The sequence below is a fragment of the Rhamphochromis longiceps genome, linkage group LG14, assembly GCF_057381845.1.
Source record: "Rhamphochromis longiceps isolate RC_006_pf linkage group LG14, R_longiceps_female_GT1.1, whole genome shotgun sequence".
Classification (NCBI taxonomy): Eukaryota; Metazoa; Chordata; class Actinopteri; order Cichliformes; family Cichlidae; genus Rhamphochromis; species Rhamphochromis longiceps.
The window spans coordinates 30457293-30466348 of NC_140570.1; the positions used below are offsets into that span (position 1 = coordinate 30457293).

Sequence of the window (9056 nt, forward strand, 5' to 3'; positions counted from 1 at the left end):
GGTGGGAGAAGACTCCAAACCTCCCTCCACCCGCTCATTGTAGTGTTGATGCATATGTGTTCTAAGGTGCAATTAAAACCCAGGAGGGCATGGAGCTACCTGCCAAGGAGCAGCAGGTAAGCGCATAGTCCCTCCTGCTAACCCTCAATGACTAAGTGAGCACCATCAATCTAATACACAGGTGAGCAGTGTTTTTTTTTTTTTTTTTCATGTTTGTTGCGTGAGCAGCAAAGGTTGCAGAGCCAGTCTGCAGACAGCTGGCTTCAACATGTCTGATCTCGTATTACAGGTGTGAAAATATAAACTCAAGCATATTAAGCCTGTTTTTCCCCACCAATGCGTGCACTCTGTGTCATCTCCTTAAACTATCTGTAGTTATTTAATGTCAAAAAAACATGTTTGGGAGGGGCTTTATAGTCTCACAACAGCCTAAAAAAGTTGAATGAATACAGAGCCATTGTTTGCAAGCTTGGGAACGGGGTTCCCAAAGGACAAGACATGACAGAAAACAGGGACTGTGATCAGGGTATTTGGGTTTACACTAGCATGTGGTTCTCATTGCTGCGGCATAGTGAGTGATCATTGTGTACTAAAGCTTTAACTGGCCCCAGCCTTGCACGTGAGCTGATCAAAACCACATGTTCCAGTGCGATTGTGTCTGTGGGCTTGTAAAGATGGAGCTTTGGCTGAAGAGCTGCATTTGGCTCACACAGACATACAGAGCACTTTCTGCATATTAAAAACATTTTTTCCACTCTTGGCTGATGCAACGTAGTACAACTTCCACACGGTGAGTATTTTCCCTGACTAAGGGGTTTGGGATCTGATTTATAGTACAGCACCGTTGTTCAAATGAATCTGAGGAGTGAGGCTTTGTTTTTCTAAGAGCCCTCATTGAGTTAATATTCCAACAGCAATCAAAGAAGAAAGGAAGTTATTAAATTGATTATCCAGGCTATAAGCAAAAGACTATTTGGAGGCACTGAGAGATTCTTTGCAGAGTTACCATTAAGCTCAAAAAGATAGGCTGAACTATTTCTACATAATTATTTTAATTTAGCAGCCTTTGAAATGCAAAGATTCTGTTTAAAAAACTGTTAGGACATCTGCTTTGTATTTCCACAAGCATTTTTCTTGGTCTCGCTGCTTTAAAAAAAACAAGCTATGATCTATTTCAGATAAAAACTCACAAAATGTCCTAAATAATAATTATAAAGCTTATGATTGCACGTTTTTATTGTTTCCAAAATGTTTCTTCTTGTCCTGCGTTGGCGTGCAAATTTGTAATTCGTGAAAAGTTTTCTTACACTTAAAAAACCACTTAAAATGTAAAAGTCGATTAAGAGCTTGTCCAAAAATTGAAGCAAAGAGGGAAATTAACAATCAATATCAGTTAGCCTATATTTCCACTGCTCCACCTGGTAACTTTCATTGGTGTTTATAGTTTGTTTAATAAATGATCTTTTATTCAAGTTAACATTTTGTGTTCACATACCCTGAACCACTGTGTAAGACAAATGGGGTCTTGTCCGGGATTTGAACCCAGAACCCTGACAGCCCTCCACTTGTTTATCTGGGCTGGCTTTTATAGTCTGAAAGGTCCAGGCGAGCTGCATCATCTCCCGACCCTCCCATGTCAGCCAGTTATTGGTAAGAGTGTGGCAGGACTTTCCTGGAGACTTTGTTATTTCACTCCTACAAACATATGAAATCATCTTTAATTCAGTCCACATGTTTTAAAGATATTCATTACATAGATCACATCATTATATGTCAGTTAATCTATAAATGTTAGATGTGTGCTAAAGCATAAAGCAACTTTTCAATTTTAAGTTGTATTACTTTTAGCTACAATTAGCCTATTTAATGTAAAAACAAACAAACAAACAAACAAACAAACAAACAAACACACAAGCAAAAAAGCAAACCGAAAGAATCCACTACTTATAGCTTTATGCTGTTCTAATAATCATTTCAACTGTGCATTAAATACATTTTCAGTTATTTTTCTTTTAGATGTTTGTTTTAGTCTTTTATTTATAACTTTCTGTAAATCTGTTGCTTAAATGTGTTACCTTTTCCTTTTAATTCTGTCCATGACCTACCTTTTCTTAATGTTTTTTACAGTTATCACTACAAGCAATCCCATATGTAAATCCAGCATCTTAAGCTTTTTCAACTGTAAACCTTTTTAAATAAGTGTATTCCATTATTTTGATAACTTCTTATTTGATTCTGGGGGTGAATGGCTGGAGCCTATCCCAGCTATCATAGTGGAGTCTACCTTGGACATGATATTATAAGTTTATACTGGTTAACTGTTTACAACTTTAAGTGCCATTTTAACTTTTCAGCTTTCTGTCATTATACTCACCTGAAAGCTTCAACCATTTGTTTATTGGCTTTATTTTTGAAACAATGGACTTTCACAGCTGATTCCTGAAGCATTTCCCAATTGCTTTCTATTCCATCAGTACTGCAGAAACATTAAGATTCAAATGTGAATTAGTCAAATCTATTTTGTATCATCTGAGTTTCTCCACAAGACCTGAATACCTGACTTACACTAAAAGGTGAGTATATGACGATGAGGTGTTCAAGGGAGTGGTATGTGTTAGTTGGGTGATAAACGAGGGACCGTTTGTGGGCTGGCTGAGGTGTTCACAGTGTTGCTGCCCTGAAGTCCCCTGGAAAAAAGCCAGCTGCAACCTCACGGAGACATTGTGTGCCTTATCTCCAGCAGCCAGGATGCTGATTACAGGGCGACAGTAGAGGCATGCGCATATATCCTGGTCTGTGTCAGAGACGGTATGGCTGTGCATCTGCCTCCATGGCACCACAGACATTCACAAAGTCATTATAATGTCACTCACTGTAATAGGATGGTGGACTTTTGAGGCAGCAATGTTTGACAAATACTGTTTCCTTGGACACTGGTGGCATCAGGTTGCAAAATTGTTTTAGGTGATGCTAGCACTCTTTTATTTGTATTTTATACAGCCAACAATATCTTTGTTGGCTTAAAATCTAAATGCACATAGACTCTGTCAGCAGTAGACTTTTAATGTACCTGGTTTAAATACCCAGAGTTTTTAGGTTTATTGTACATACAAAATATTATAGTATATTATAATATTATATTATAATAAAAGTCAAGTGTTATCTTGTTATCAGTGGTCTTGCTGTTGTGTCATGGATCAGCTTTGCTATCAAGTTTTGTACACATCGCCATCACATTCTTTAGACCTCAAAGTCCATTGTTTACCAGTGGTGCTAGTTTCAGTCAAATGTACGCTTTATGCATCATCTCCTGATCTTCCCATATAAACCTTATAAAGAGCCTCTACTCTTTATAAGGTTGTGGAAACCTGTAGTCAAGTGAGACCAAAGTAGTCACTTGGATGAGTGATGAAGTGTTTCTCCCCCTGAAAACGCTACATCCAGATGAACAGAATCAACTTTTGGGGGGTTCTTCATTTGGAATTATTCCACTTTTTACATTTATAGCATTACATATACAGTAATGAGCAAAAGTCTTGAACTACCCATCATTTCTTCATATTTTGCTTCTAAGGAGCCAGACTTGTAAATTGTTAAAATTGTCTTGAGTAATACATCTTCAAGCTTTCTAAAGGTGTTTGAAAGTTTTTCTTTGGACATTGGCTGCTTTTTCACTCATTTTGTCCAGTCTGTGTAAATGACGATTTTCAGAGACTGTTTTGTTCGTTTTGTTCATTTGTTTGTTGGATAAGCGGAAGACCATGGATGGATGGGAACCATTTAACACTAACTTGTGAATCAAACACAAAAAGGCACCTAACTCAAAACATTTAAATCAACAAAAAAACAACAACAAAACAAAACGTTATATTAACTAATCGCTCCACATGTGGCCAACGCCTGGTATGCCAGATTATAGTCAAACCCTGAAGAGAGGTACAAGAGTGAGTTTCTACAACAATCTTTGGAGGCTCTGTCATGGTTTGGGTCAGCATTTCAGCCAGGAGTGTTTGGAATCTTGTCAAAATTGATCAAGTATGAACACAGAAATGTGTAATGCTATCTAGGAAATATCTGATTGTCTTAGAGAATTCAGGCTACTCATGTGCCAAATAAAACAAAGGAGGCGTGGCTCAAGACCCATACAATACTTGGTTCTCAGATACAATTCCCTGCATAGAGTAGAACAGAAAAGAAATCTGAGAGGAGTTTAATGAATAATAACTTCAGTGTTTGTGTCTTTCCCACATTTTTCAATCATAGATTAATTTTACTCTCCTGGGATGAATAGTCACACTTATGTCAAACAAGTGGGATGTTAAAGGTCCTGAGATGTGTCAGCGTGTCAGCTGAGAACTGGACTGCTATTTCTGAAACTCTGCAGCTGCGAAAGAAAAGTGGCAAGAAGGTAAGTTAATGATTTGTGTCAACTATATTTGCTTCACAGGAATGTGACACCAGACACACAAGCAAAAAGTAAAATTTGACCCATGAACTCTCTGACTCTGGTTAAAAAAGACATTCCACACAGGTGTGTGCCAGAACAACAGACTTGTCTCTGCTCTAGATGTTTCCACACATATTTCTGATACAAAAAGGGGAAATACTTGAATACAATAAATGTCAGGAGATAAAGGAAACTGTACAAATACAATGCTTGCTTTTAACATTGAAGAGGATTAACGCTCAGCTGTTATCAAGTGCCTCCAGCAACCTCCAGGCTTTCTGTTTGTCTCCTCACCAGTTTGGCTCTCCTTTTGATCCACAGAAACAGAGCTCATGAAGCTCTTGCTCCCTTTTTCATACACTGGCAGTAAAAAAAAAAAAAAAAAGACAGCATTAGCTTTTTATTTCAGTGTCCAGTTCTCTTTTCAGGAGAAGAAGGCCTGTCGCAAATAGATTTAACCCTCTCAGGCTCAAATTAAACTTTTTGTTGCTAATGCACAACCAAGTCCTGCAGTGGTACTTCTGAGTAAAAAAAACCTCATAAATTATGTATGTGGGGTAATCAGGTTGTTAGTTTTTAACTGTTGCAAATCGGCAACGCCTGCCTTGAGAGGGTTAATTACATCCTGAACTAAATGCAAACAAGAAAATGTTTGAAACTGAAAGCAGACATTTGGTGCACATACAGTATTACATCAATAATGAAGTTCAGCTGGCTTATATTGCCAATTAAATGAACATAAGTTTAAATTTATTTATGACAAATTAAATTTATGTCATTATTTGTTTTTGGTTTTTTAGGTCTTCATTGTTGCAAAATATAGAACTACATATGGATAAAACAGCAAGCTGCAATCAAACCTCTTTTCCCTCCCTCTTTTTAGTGACTGCAAAAGGGCTAAAAAGTCCACTAATGTGTTTAGACAAGGGGATTACATCTACATTTTCTATCAGTATTCAATAATCTTACAAGCTCTTTGGTTTACCAGCTGACTAAGACATTGTAAAATCTAACTTTAACCTCAGACTATTTGCCTTTTATCCTGACACTTAGATGCAATATCTCTCTTTTGCTTTAGGTTGAAGATGACCGCCTGCAGCAGAACAGAAAGTCTGGCAGCACCTGTCTCTGCTGCTGAGCAGGGGGATCTCGACCCGCAGACCACCAAGGCTGCTAGATGTTAGCCGAGATTACAGTACATTCTTCGTCTACTTATAAATCTTCCCAATTGCTACATCTTACAATTTTTCATAGTTTCTGAAAAGTAACTCTGTCACGTCATTGTCAGTTACGTCTATGGATTGTTGTAAAGTTCTGCAGAGTTTCTGTAGTTAAGAATCATGCTACAGTGTCCTGGCAGGTCCATAAGGATTCTCAGAGTCAAAGACATATGTGTATGTTTATTTTAAGGGACTTGAAGACTTCACAGCTCCCAAACAATTGAAGTCAGGCAATAATCGCTTTCCTGTATGTTTGCAAGGCATATACCTGTCATGGCTGGGGCGGCAGTCGTGTGAAGGGTGAGAAAGGAGGATCCAATAGCAGACAATGGCGGAGGTGCAAGTGGGTTTATTTACAGTGCACAAAACCAAGGTGTGAGCAGAACCGAACATAAACCTAAACTGGGAAAACTAATGCAAAAGGGAGGACATGAAACGAGGAGCAGAGCGACACTAAGAAACATGGAATAATGCTGACTACATGGAATTAAACAGACGACACGACAGAGAGCACAGGAAAACACAGGGCTTAAATACACGGGGAGTAATCAGGGAATGGGCCACAGGAGGGAGACACAGCTGGGAGCAATTAGGCTAACGAGACAGGGGAGAGGTAAAACTGAACACACTGACATGAGACAAGAACTTTCAGAATAAAACAGGAAACTAACAGACACAGAGAACCAGACAGGACACTGAACTTGACAGGCAGACTCATGAGCAGACACAATAACACCATGGACAGACAGAGGGAACACAGGCCTCATCCAGGCCTCAGTCGTCAGCTTCACCACCAACACCATCATCTAGACTCCAGGGAGTCTTTTCTTATATATTATCACTGTTCTGTTCTACTATGATGGGTCATCGGAGTCTAATCATCAATTACATTATTTTTCTATATCAATAAATCATGCTTAATTCTTCCAAACTATTTTTTTCTCATTGAACTTACATTGTTTATTCCGCTGTTTATTTTTTCCATCATTTTTTTTTTACTTTGTTGATACTACAGAGCAAGAATGGGCTTCTCATGTTATGCTTTAGAGTTGTCATCTTCATTTGGTGTGATCTAACCACCGGTGGCTATTAGATGGTGCAGCACCAAAAACTGCAAAACATCAATTGGACATTGGTGCAGTGGTTAGCCTGATTCTTGGTTTGACCCAAAACTAGTAGATAATATAGAAGTAGAAGCTTCAACATTAGCATTTTGGCTAATGCTTGTAAGCCTGGTTAACATTAATAAACTGTGGGAGTAAGCCATACATCATCATATTATTCATTAGTAATTCGGAAATACAGAAAAAAAAATGCTATAATTTCTCTAATTTCAGGTTACTTGTCAGTGAACCTGTTGGCCAGCTAAAAGTGTGTGATATATATTAGCTAGCTAACTAGACAGCCTTCAGTTAATACATTTTTCTTTTGGGAGATATTTTGGATTTTTCCAGTTTAGTTAAGAATAGTGAGTTATTCTCTAAAAAGTAAGTTCCACTATGCTTTCTTGTCATCATCTTTTTGTAAATGCAATGCTCTTTAGGACCATATTATGTTAATAAAATATTACTTGCTACTGATTAATAATTTTATTTTTAATCTTAGTTCTTCAGAGAAAATAGGTGCTGTGGCTGTTGAGCACACCAGCAGGCAACAATGTCAGTTACAGTCAACCATCAATACAATTTTCTCTGCATTGCTTAACTTCTTTCTGATAACTCGTCCATGTGCTGAAGCAGTTGAAGAACTCTCGAGCTTTTCCTCTTTCTGCTATAGCAAAACCTGCAATCCATCACCAACTTCCTGTTTGTGCAGAGGCTCAGTTTACATGCTTCCTGTATATGCCAGAGGACTTCCCTCACGACACTCTGGATGCACCGACTCTTTCAACAGCCTGCTTATCTCCGAGGCACAGAGTGACACAAATACAGGCTTAAGATTCCCTGGTGACAGATGCACACACCTCAAAAGAAAGGCATCTTTACAAAAAAAAATTCCATGAATAAATAAATGAGTACTGGTTCAAATACAGGGCAGTCTTCATTATCCAGCACATATTTCTGATACATTTTAAAGTCATGAAATAGTTTTTGAATGAGAGTTTGCCTTTTTTCAAGTGAAAATCTGTGACAGGGGCTTTGACAGATTCTCTGGTTCAGTCAAATGTTTATTCAAATGATTTCCAGAAAAAATATCATCTTCTATTTGGGCTGAATACAGAAAGTAAGGCTGCCAGTGCTATGGATGAATCATAATATTTGATTGCTACTATTTTGCCCACTTATTCTTTTCCATTTTGAAAGCACCATTGACACTTTACCTTGGTGTTGACAGAACCTTTCCGGTTTGGGCTCTTGTTTACTTCTCTCACTGATCTCTTGCCATCATTGGGATCTGCCAGGAAAAGCTACAGACACCTCCACCACAGCAAACTCTGTCAGGCAGTCTCAGTGAGAACAAAGAGAGAAGAAAGTATGCCAAAAGTTAGTGTGTGGTATAAAAGTGCTGATCTTGTGTGTTAATCAGGGGGAAGAAGTGCTGAGATTGCTCATAATGCCTAATGGTTCAAATCAGCCTTAGGATGTATGGTAGTGGGTTATAAATACCACAGCTGCTAAGATGATGCAACTAAAGTGCTACTTGTGACTGTAAAGTTTTGAGACTCTTGTGCAGGCAGACCCAGCTGGTTATCGACTGATAGCAAGGTAACGCTCCCTCTGGTCTTTAATGGTACAATGTTTAATTCATAGACAGGCCACGACTCCCGCCAATGCTTTCATGCTCAGGTTAAATGTATCTGAGCAAAAAAAGCAACTGCCTTACTACATGCTAAAATGTGTCTACCTTAATTATTTAGGACTGCACACAATGACAAGACTGTAGAGCAAAAAAGTCAAGTTAGAGAAAAAAAACTCTTAAGTTGATAGCATTATGGTAGCAGGGGTTTTTATGTGTGTGTGTGTGTGTGTGTGTGCTGTCCATGAGCAGTGATGTTATTCAGCTGGTGCACTTGGCCTAAGAGCATGTGAAGTGGTGCTTCACACAGAGAGGTGATCTGCCAGATGTAAGTCTTCATAAAATTCACAGTGCATTTGCCACTGTAGTCATTCAGGCAGGGGCATCCTCAGCAAGGACATCACTAGACTAAACTGGAGTAACATGAAACTAACATTACATTTTGGAAATTTAATTGCATTTCTGGTAATTTGGGCAACTTGGAGGCAGAAAACAAATAAAACAACTATTATCCCTCAAATATTATCTTAACCTCACCCAACAGCTCCACCTAGGCACAGGGTTATTCTTCTTTAGTCACATGCAGTCTTTGGGGATGCAAAATTGGTTAAAAAAAGAAAAAAGGAAAAAAAAGTGACCGTCAGTGGATCATC

General features: G+C 38.4%; 1 long non-coding RNA gene across 1 annotated transcript; it reads left to right on the forward strand.

The window, feature by feature from the left end:
- The first annotated feature begins 242 nt into the window (after nt 1-242).
- LOC146654374 (uncharacterized) lies at nt 243-7635 on the forward strand. Its single transcript, XR_014907205.1, has 3 exons — nt 243-790; nt 4264-4408; nt 5526-7635. It is a non-coding gene; the product is annotated as an uncharacterized LOC146654374 (long non-coding RNA).
- Nucleotides 7636-9056: the final 1421 nt, after the last annotated feature.